Below are 10,785 nucleotides of genomic sequence, written 5' to 3' on the forward strand. Positions count from 1 at the left end.
ATATTGGTGTAAGAAGCAAGATGCAATTATAAATACTACATGATTCTATTATATCAAGCTCAAGAACAGAGAGAAGTAATTGTAGTACTAGAAGTCAGAACAATGGTTACTGCAGGAGAAGACATTGTTAAGGATGAAGCATTAGGAAGCCTTCTAGGTTGGTGGTAAGGATGTATCAGTTGATCATGGAAGTGGTTGCATAGGTGTATATAGATGCCAGACTTAGCTGTACTCTGAAGTTTTGTGAACTTTACTAAATTTATAGTAAGCTTAAATTAAAAATAAATTTTGAATTTAGAAAGTCAAGATCAAACAAGAGAATTCCACTCCTGCATACATTAATGCCAATCCTCCATAACTCCACTTTGCCAACTTTCCTCTTGACTGGCATCCCTGGACTTGAATGTGCGCACACCTGGATCTCCGTCCCATTCTGCTGCCTTTATTTGACTGCCCTTTCTGGAAATACTTTGATCCTGTTCATAGTCCTCACTGAGCCAAGCCTCCATGAGCCCATGTACTACTTCCTGTCCATGTTGTCCACCACCGACATTGGCTTATGCAGCTCAACACTGGTGACAGTACTGGGAATCTTCTGGGTCAATGCCTGGGAAATCAGCTTCAGTGCTTGCTTCTCACAGATGTTCTTCATTCACCTCTTCACTTTCATGGAATCTTCGGTGCTCCTGGCTATGGCCTTTGACCATTTTGTGGCCATTTCTAACCGCCTGAGATATGCTACCATTCTAACGCACACGAGGATTGCACAGATTGGTCTAGCAGTCATCACCAGGGGGACAGTCATTCTGACACCACTAGTCCTGCTTCTTAAATGTCTATCATTCTGCCATAGTCATGTGCTCCATCACTCCTACTGCTTCCACCCTGATGTGATGAAGCTCTCATGTTCAGATATAAAGATCAATAGTGTATTTGGACTAACTGCAATTATCTCTACTGCTGGGGTGGACTCTGTCTTTATCCTGTTTTCCTATGTCTTGATCATTTGCTCGGTTCTCAACATTGCATCCCCAGAGGAGAGGAAGAAGGCCTTCAGGCACCTGCATTTCTCATATCACTGTTGTGGCCATATTCTACATCCCTTTGACCAGCCTGTCTTTTGTTCACAGATTTAGAAAACATGCTCCATCTTATGTGCCCACACTCATTGCTAATGTATACTTGCTCATCCCTCCTGAGGGATATAGATGATGAATCCCATCATCTATAGTGTAAAAACAAAGCCAATTCAAAAAGCTATGCTCAAACTTTTATATTTCAAGGGAACTCATCTTTAACAATTCTGCTATCACAAATATCTATTTCAAAGTTAGTGAAGATTTATCACAAATTGGAGTTTTCAGTTCAGTTCAGTTCAGTTCAGTCACTCAGTTGTGTCCAACTCTTTGCAACCCCCATGAAGCACAGCACGCCAGGCATCCCTGTCCATCACCAACTCCCGGAGTTCACCCAGACTCATATGCATCGAGTCGGTGATGCCATCCAGCCATCCCATCCTCTGTCGTCCCCTTCTCCTCCTGCCCCCAATCCCTCCCAGCTTCAGAGTCTTTCCCAATGAGTCAACTCTTCGCATAAGGTGGCCAAAGTATTAGAGTTTCAGCCCCAGCATCAGTCTTTCCAATGAACACCCAGGACTGGTCTCCTTTAGGATGGACTGGTTGGATCTCCTTGCAATCCAAGGGACTCTCAAGAGTCTTCTCCAACACCACAGTTCAAAAGCATCAATTCTTTGGCGCTCAGCTTTCTTCACAGTCCAACTGTCACATCCATATATGACCACTGGAAAAACCATAGCCTTGACCAGATGGACCTTTGTTGGCAAAGTAATGTCTCTGCTTTTGAATATGCTGTCTAGGTTGGTCATAACCTTCCTTCCAAGGAGTAAGCATCTTTTAATTTTATGGCTGCAATCACCATCTGCAGTGATTTTGGAGCCCCCAAAAATAAAGTCTGACACTGTTTCCACTGTTTCCTCATCTATTTCCCATGATGTGATGGGACCCGATGCCACAATCTTCATTTTCTGAATGTTGATCTTTAAGCCAACTTTTTCACTCTCCACTTTCACTTTCATCAAGAGGCTTTTGAGTTCCTCTTCACTTTCTGCCATAAAGGTGGTGTCATCTGCATATCTGAGGTTATTGATATTTCTCCTGGCAATCTTGATTCCAGCTTGTGTTTCTTCCAGCCCAGGGTTTCTCATGATGTACTCTGCATAGAAGTTAAATAAGCAGGGTGACAATATACAGCCTTGACATACTCCTCTTCCTATTTGGGACCCGTATGTTGTTCCATGTCCAGTTCTAACTGTTGCTTCCTGACCTGCGTACAGGTTTCTCAAGAGGCAAGTCAGGTGGTCTGGTATTTCCATCTCTTTCAGAATTTTCCACTAAACATATGTAATTTTATAGTCCAGTGGAACCAAATATTCCAATTCAGTTATCTCCATGATTTAGTTAATCCCATCTAAGGAAATCTTACCTTTTACACCACTAAATTATGAATTCAGAATCTCACTATCTCTCAGTTAGCCTAATTACAGATGACTAAACAAATTCCTTTCTCTAATCATATTTTTGCCCCAAAACACCCATCATTCATTTTGAGATAATTTTCCAAATAGCTGAATCAATTTGTATTAAAATTTAAAAACAAACCAACAAACATCTCTTTCATGGTTATTCATTATACACTAACTAAATGAAGAAGAAATTCCTGTCTGTGATGAATTCCTCCACAATTCTGGGTCAATTTTGCTATAAAGTTGAAAGTCCATCTTTTTATCTCTTCACATATTCTGCAATTCTAAGAAAATCAGTCTGCTAAATGCTCCATCATGTACATGAAACTTTCCTAATGGTGTGTTTTACTGTTGACTCCACTTCAATCCTGACACCTATAGCTCCAACTTGAAACTCTACTGATATCTCAAGACTCCTCATTAAATATCTTCTTCATTAAGTTTTTTATGATTTTTTCGGTGACATCTGATCTCTCCTTCCCATAATTTACCTTTTAAGTGCTTTATCTGTACACTTTTTGTCTTTAAAAGTTTTGACTATACATTTGTATATAATTATTATCCTTTCCACAAGACTATAAATTCCTTAAATGAAAAAAAAAAAAAATGCCTTGATTTTCTTTGAAACTTCTACACCACATAGCAAAACGTCTCTCACAGAGCAGACATAGTGATAGTTGTTGAGTTGGACTGAACATAATAGACTATCAAATTGTCCTTCTGAACAATTCCAGTGATAAGGTTTCAATTCAATGTTTGGCAAGTATAGCACAAGAAATCGCTCTTATAACTTATCCCAGTTTTTCTGCCTGTGTTATCTAGTAATTGATCAGTTCTGAATTTCTCAATCATATAGAGAAAGGGTTACTTTGGAACTTGAGATTGCACTCTCAGGAACTTATCCCAGTTTCCATAAAGCTCAATATGACTAAAAATAATTTAAGCCATTTTTAAAAAATTGAATGTGTTTTCCAGAACTGCTGCTATTAGGTAAGTTTGGAAATTTTTTCCAGTGCCAGAGTTAAAAACTTATAAACCATCTTCAAATGCTCACTTTCCTTTTGCTTCTGCATGCTATGAATCTGTATTTCTTGACTGTTCTAATATCAAAATATCTCTTTCATCTCCAACACTTAACTTTCTACACTAAATCTTGGCTTCCTTTTAAGTTTATAGACCTCTAACATTGTCCCTTTTCCTCCTGTTTGCTGTCAAGTAGTCAGAAAAAAGCTTTGAAAATGGCTTTTGAATTAAATTTTAGTTATACAAGAAATAATAATAAATATATTGCCACTAATAAAAGATGTTATAGAAAAAGCCAAAGTCCTCCTTGATATAGTCCTTCAAGTTCAATCATTCCACCTTCCCCATAGGTAACCACTGTATGAACTTTATTTTTATCCTTTGTTGTTTATGCATGTGTACTCATAAACTTAGAAGAAATAAATTTAAAGCAATTTTTTTCATTTGTATTTCAGACAGTATTTTCCTAGGGATGTTCTGCCTGTTATTTCAAGAACTACATAAAACCAAGTAGAGAAATTTGCCCTTGCCCAGAATTCCTCTCTTTCACTCTTCCTTCATATCTCCTATTCAACACATTCCTAGGGATTAGCTCAGTGTGGTTTCAAACCTCATTGTCTATTTCTCTATATGTTTGTAGTATCTATTTGGTAAATTAGCACTGAACTGCTACTTTGTATAGACATAGAAATGCTTTGAAATGCTCTCTCGAAGATTTATCTCCCCAGACTCAATTAAATACCCTCCGTCAATTATTCTAGCTCATTGCCAAGTAATGCCCTGGATTTGCTAGTCTTTTTTTTTTTTTTTAAGTTTTTGAATGTTGAGTTTTTTGTTTTTTTTTTTAATTTTTTAATTTTATTTTTAAACTTTACAATATTGTATTAGTTTTGCCAAATATCGAAATTTGGATTTGCTAGTCTTATCAGTCCCACTCTACTTCACTCTCTCACTTCTTCACAGATGATGATAAGACAGTGGCACGCTATGCCATCTGAGATATCACCAGCTCAGAGTTTTGCAGCCACAAAAGTAGAACAAATAAAACTAAGGACATGGCCATCCCAAATTACATTCTTATTCATTTTCCAGTAGTACCATGCACCTAGTGTCTTTAATAAAACAGACTTTAGGATGGATATTGAGGCTATAAATGTGAACAAGATTAGCTTCTTACTTTAAGTGAGCTATTGCTTAGTAAGGAATATAATTTGCAAAGATGTAGTTGCATTAAAATGCTTATTATAGATGTTCCTGCTTTCCAGGAGACTTAGTAAAAGACATAAACATTGACTAACTCAATTTACAAAGACCTTTAAATAGCAATTTTACTTTATTATAACCATGGTATGAAATCACAAACCATGATACAGAAGTCAATAGGAACACGCAAAACAAAAATGGTAGGAGCAAGTTAAAATGAGAAGTAATAATGTGGCATATTAATTGAATTAATAATTCAATGGGAATGTTGTATCCACTATATACAATTTTAACTGACATTCAAATTTTAAAGAAAATACCTCTTGTCTGTAATATATTCTCCAAGATTGTAATATAGGCTTGATACATATTGATGGATGGGCATCTTATTAAAAATACAGATCCCTGGTTCATCCACACAGTGGTTGCTAAGAAGAGCTATCAAGCCACAAAAGACATTGACAAACCTTAAATGGATACTATAAAGTGAAAGCAATCAATCTGAAAAGGCTACGTATTATATAATTTCAACTATATGACATTTTGGCAAAAGGTAAAACCATAAAACCTTTTGGCAAAAGGTAAAACGTATTATATAATTTCAACTATATGACATTTTGGCAAAAGGTAAAACCTGGAGACAAGAACTTAGGGAGAGGGAAGGAGCAGAGAGAACTTTTAGGGCAATTAGATACTATGATGGTGAATACATGTCATTATACATTTGTCAAAATATGTACCATGAACCACACCAAGAATGAATCCTAATGTAAACTATGAACATTGAATGATAATGGTATGTCAGTGTTGGTTTATTGATTGCAACAAATATATCACTTTGGCGAGGGATGTTGAGGGTGGGGGAGGCTGTGCGTGTGTTGGAGTGGAATGTATATGGCGTTGTGTAATTCCCACTTAATTTTTAAAACTAATTGTTGAAACTTCTTTTCAGCTGTGCTGGATCTTCGGTGCTGTACGGGCTTTTCTGTAGTTGGAGCAAGCAGGGGCTACTCTCTAGTTGAGGTGCCTGGGCTTCTCACTGTGGTGGCTACTCTTGTTGAGCGGCATAGTCTCTACATTGCGTGGGCTTCAGTAGTTGTGGTTCCTGGGCTCCAGAGCACAGACTCAGTAGTTGTGGTGCATGGGCTTAGTTGCTCTGCAGCTTGTGGGATCTTCCCGGACCACAGATGGAACCCCCGTCTCCTGCATTGGTGGAAGGATTCTTTACCACTGAGCCACCATGGAGGTCCTTCACTTAATTTTAACATGAAACTAAAACTGCGCTAAAATAATCAAAATCTAGGGATTTCTCTGGCTCCAGTGGTTAAGACTTTGCCTTCCAATGCAGGGGATCTGTGCTTGATCCCTGGTCAGGGAGCTAAGCTGCCACCTGCCTCATGGACAGAAAACTAAAAACATAAAACAGAAGCAATGTTGCAACAAAGTCAATAAAGACTTCAAAAAATTTTTTTCTTAAGTCTACACAAATTCACCCTCCTTCAACCCCCCTCCAGAATATATTATTTTACCAGTTTTGGCTTAAGAATCTGTATATATAATAAGATTCCTCAGGTATATCTAAAAGTTAGCCAGTTTGGGGAGCCACTGAGACATAACAGGATACAACAGGGTGTTGTACAATATCTGTGGTATATTTGTTCTCTCCAAGCTAAATTTATTTGTTTTGATGTCTACCTGTGAAGGAAAATTTAAATCTTCCTCTATGTGAAATGTGTGCTATGTGATAAGTCGCTTAAGTCATGTCTGACTCTGTACAACCCTATAGACAGTAGCCAACCAGGCTCCTCCATCCTTGGGATTCTCCAGGCAAGAATACTGGAGCAGGTTGCCATGCCCTCCTCCAGGGGATCATACGACCTAGGGGTAAAACCCGAGTCTCCTGAGTATCCTGCATTCCAGGCTGATTCTTTACCACGGAGCCACTGGGGAAGCCCTGTCTGTGGAATAACTGGATCTAAAATCCTAGTATGCTCCTGCTAAGTTGCTTCAGTCGTGTCTGACTCTGTGTGACCCCATTGATGGCAGCCCACTAGGCTCCTCTGTCCCTGGGATCCTCCAGGCAAGAATACTGGAGTGGGTTGCCATTTCCTTCTCCAATGCATAAAAGTGAAAAGTGAAAGTGAAGTTGCTCAGTCATGCCCAACTCTTAGCGACCCTATGGACTGCAACCTACCAGGCTCCTCCATCCATGGGATTTTCCAGGCAAGAGTACTGGAGTGGGGTGCCATTGCCTTCTCTGAAAATCCTAGTATAGGAGGATGATATTTTTTCTTCTCCAAAACATGCATGGAAACTGTATTTACAGACTTTTCATGTTTATTCAATATTTTTTTGAACCTTCAGAACATTACATTTATTTATTTATTTTAAAATACTAGTTTATTTTTTATTTTTATTTTTTTTTACTTTACAATATTGTATTGGTTTTATATTTTCCTGTCATATAATTTCTATATGAACCATCGTAAGTCAAAAAGAAAACAACCTCAGCAATCATAGTACACTAAACACTGTGGGAGAGCAAGCCAATTTAGGCATGCAGAGTGACTCTGAAGAACAAAGGCGGCAAAACAAGCAAATACAACTGGCCAGAAAGATCCCTTAGGAATAGGGTTTTCTGATGGGTAAATGAGTCTCCTGAGAGTGGGTTCTTCATAGAGAACCCCTACTCTGGGAACTGAAGGAGATCACACAGCCCTGTCTCTTCCTCACCCTCTTCACTTGATGTAAGTACAAGGGCATCAGAGAGACATGGATGTGTATTAATGTTGGAAGGTTTATGTGGACTCATTTTGCTGTAAGAGATTTGGCTTCTTCAGGGGAAGTATTTTTAAGAGGAAATTATAATAGCCATGCAAATGAAAGATGTTGTAGAATTGCCTTTGATTTAAGAATTTACCATACAATGTGCTCCTGAAACTATCACAACATTGTTAATCGGCTATATTCCGTTACCGTTACAAAAAATGCTATTTTATTGTTTTCATGCAGCTTAGAAATAAAGAACAGATATTCTTTCCAATGTACTGAATCTCCATTCTGAAAAATTTATAAACAATGAAATTCTGAAAATCAAAAAGTAATCCAAGTTATGTGGTCAATTTGAAAACTGACTAGGAGTCCTTAGAAAAGATATCTAAAATATATTATTCATGGTACTGAACATGGAGAATTCAAATAGCCCAAAGAGCTGAATTTCAGTCATCAATATATAATTCTGCCATGAAAAGTGAGATTTGATTTCTTTAAGTGAAAATATTGACTATGGGATATCTGGAGTCATATGCTCAAATCCTAGTGTTGAACTTCAAAGAGATAAATAATTTATCCAAAACTAATAGTGATTTATTAGTAGTAGAGCATGAAAGTTTCATTAGTATGTTCCTTGTAACAATATTGTTCCATTCAGAATAACAGACTATAATACTCTTCAAGAGATCAAGATATTCAAGCCAGACTGATATCAAAGAGATGCATTTGAAGTCACTTAACTTAGGTTAAATATGCCAGCAGTGACTATGGAAATGAATAGGACTAATTTTTAGTATTTTAGCTCAAATCTATGATTCCAGCAGGTCTCATTATACAATGTTAATCTTACCAGTCATCTTAATAATTTAGCATGTGAGCAAATAATGCTTTTTCATCTCCCTTGAATGTTGATAAGGAAATAAGTTTTAAGTAGAACAATAGAAATCAGAACACACACCAAAAAAGCTATAAAAGCACCAAGTGCTTGAAATGCTAATGTCTATGCATTTACACAATTAGTTAGAGACAAAGAAAGATGACAGCATATGGCTGTTGAAGAAAAAAATCACATGAATAATTGTCATTTTAGTAATCCGCATATATATGTAACATAAAAGTTTATTTATTTAATGTTATTCTACCAATTTTACCACCATCGAGAAGCATTGGTATGTACCATGGTGGACTTTAACAAATTTTGAATATACCAAGATGGAATTCAAGGCCTAGCTTTTCCATTGTATGAAATATTATAAAATTTATTTCTCTAATTTTTACTTTCCTGGATGAAAAGTCTGAGTCTTAAAAACAATATGATTTTCAAATTAAATAAGATTCTTCACTTAAAGAGCTAAATAACAGGCCTGACATACTGTGGAATTCTATGAATGATAGGTCTTAACTTCCTTTCAAAATAACTCTTAACTATTAACATCTCCAGTTTACCAATATTATCAAGAATATTCTGTCCCCTGATTTCAAAATTTTTGCATATTAATTTTTCATGATGCCAGAAAGCTGAGTGAGAAATTGATTTAATTTTACTTAATACACCTTTCCATTAAATAATTTAAAATTAATAGAATATTAATCAGTTTATATCATGACAGTAGCCATTCCATAATCAATAAAACATGCACTTGAATTTTTCTGTATGTGGATCCCTTTTAGAATCTCTCATATATTTAAGATACTAAATAGTGTCCATAACCATGTATCAGTGAAGTCTTTTTAAATTGCAACAGCATAGAATAAGAAAACAATCACGGAGATGACTAATTCAATCACCTTAATATATTAACATCAAATGACAAGACCAAAGACGTGGCTATTCTGAACAAAAACTGAGCAGCCTTAGATGTAAGATATGTTAGGATCTCAGTAGCCTGTAAGAATAGGAATAAAATTTGAGACTGGATAGCAGTAATAGCTGGGGATTAAAAATAAAAGTAGTCACAAGAGGCATCTCAAACTAAGAGTTGGAGCCAAATTGTTTTAATCACTAAAGAAGTAAAATCATGTAGGCATAACACAGCTATAGGAGTATATTCTCCAAATTAAGTGGTTTGAGAATCATGTTTCCAATATTCATGAGTGACCAATGGAAATCCAGTCAATGACTGGGACTATGAGAAAGTCATCCAATCTTCAAGAGGCAAAGAGAAGAAAATTAAGAATATATACAGCACCACCAGATGGCCTTAGTGAGGATCTTAGCAAGAGTTTGCAGTACATAAGGGGACTAGATCAGAGTTAAGTCAATATGAGAAAGGAAAAAAAAAAAAAAAACATTCAGGACATAACTTACATAACAAAGTAATCTACTGGTGGAACTGGAAGTTCAAATATGTTATTACTTTGAGGAAGCCAGGCTCTGTAAGGGTATTGTTCTGAGACTGTAGGCAAGTAAAGGGTAGCAATAATTGCAATAAGACTAGGCTGAAGAGGGAGTATCTAATATCAGGTATCTGCACACCTTACTCTTAACCCTGAAATTTAATACAGTTGCCTCTGAAAGGAGTAATTGCTAAATGCAGTATCACAGAGAATTATCTTTACCAGTTATGTTTCAACACAACTACAATGACAACAGACATAAAAGGAAAAAAATCAAGATCAGAAAGGTAACTCTAGATTAGAAACCACCCAATCAAGGCAGGGATAAGATCCATTGACCAAGAAATAATAAATAGGATATTTCAACATGTATAAAAGTATTTCCTTAAAAAAATTGCTTCCCAGAAAGACTATATATTTTTAAATGTATGATAAAGTTTTACAAGAATGCACTAGAATTAATACAAATATTCTAGCATATGATTTATTTTTATTAAGTAATACATCTTTCTTTTATAATCTATTATTACTTTGAGGTCTCCATTAACTTCTTGGTATTTTCAGATTATCTTGATCCAATTCTCCTTTATGAGGGGAGTACAAAGAAAGGAGGAAAAAACACTTAGGATCAAAGTGGAAAATGACAAAAAGTACTCTTGAGATATTATTTAAAATGCCCTCTTCTCTATTACAAATCAGGAGACAAGGATTATGGAGGAGAAGTTCAGCACAGCAAAGAAAGACTAAAAACTAGGGAGCAAAGAAGTGGAGATAAGGTCCAGAGGAAAATCTCCAATTTGATTTATATAACTTCATTTAATAAAAATCATAATGAATTTACTGAATGGTGTTTTCATTTATCATTATAGGATGTTTTATTTCAACACTATTATTCATCCATCGTATAA

At 36.2% G+C, this 10,785-nt stretch overlaps 1 pseudogene; it reads left to right on the forward strand.

Annotated features, from left to right (window-relative positions):
- The first annotated feature begins 341 nt into the window (after positions 1-341).
- LOC139187169 (olfactory receptor 51F1-like) lies at positions 342-1,298 on the forward strand (annotated as a pseudogene).
- Positions 1,299-10,785: the final 9,487 nt, after the last annotated feature.

The sequence above is a fragment of the Bos indicus genome, chromosome 15 (genome assembly GCF_029378745.1).
Source record: "Bos indicus isolate NIAB-ARS_2022 breed Sahiwal x Tharparkar chromosome 15, NIAB-ARS_B.indTharparkar_mat_pri_1.0, whole genome shotgun sequence".
In the NCBI taxonomy this organism is placed as follows: domain Eukaryota; kingdom Metazoa; phylum Chordata; class Mammalia; order Artiodactyla; family Bovidae; genus Bos; species Bos indicus.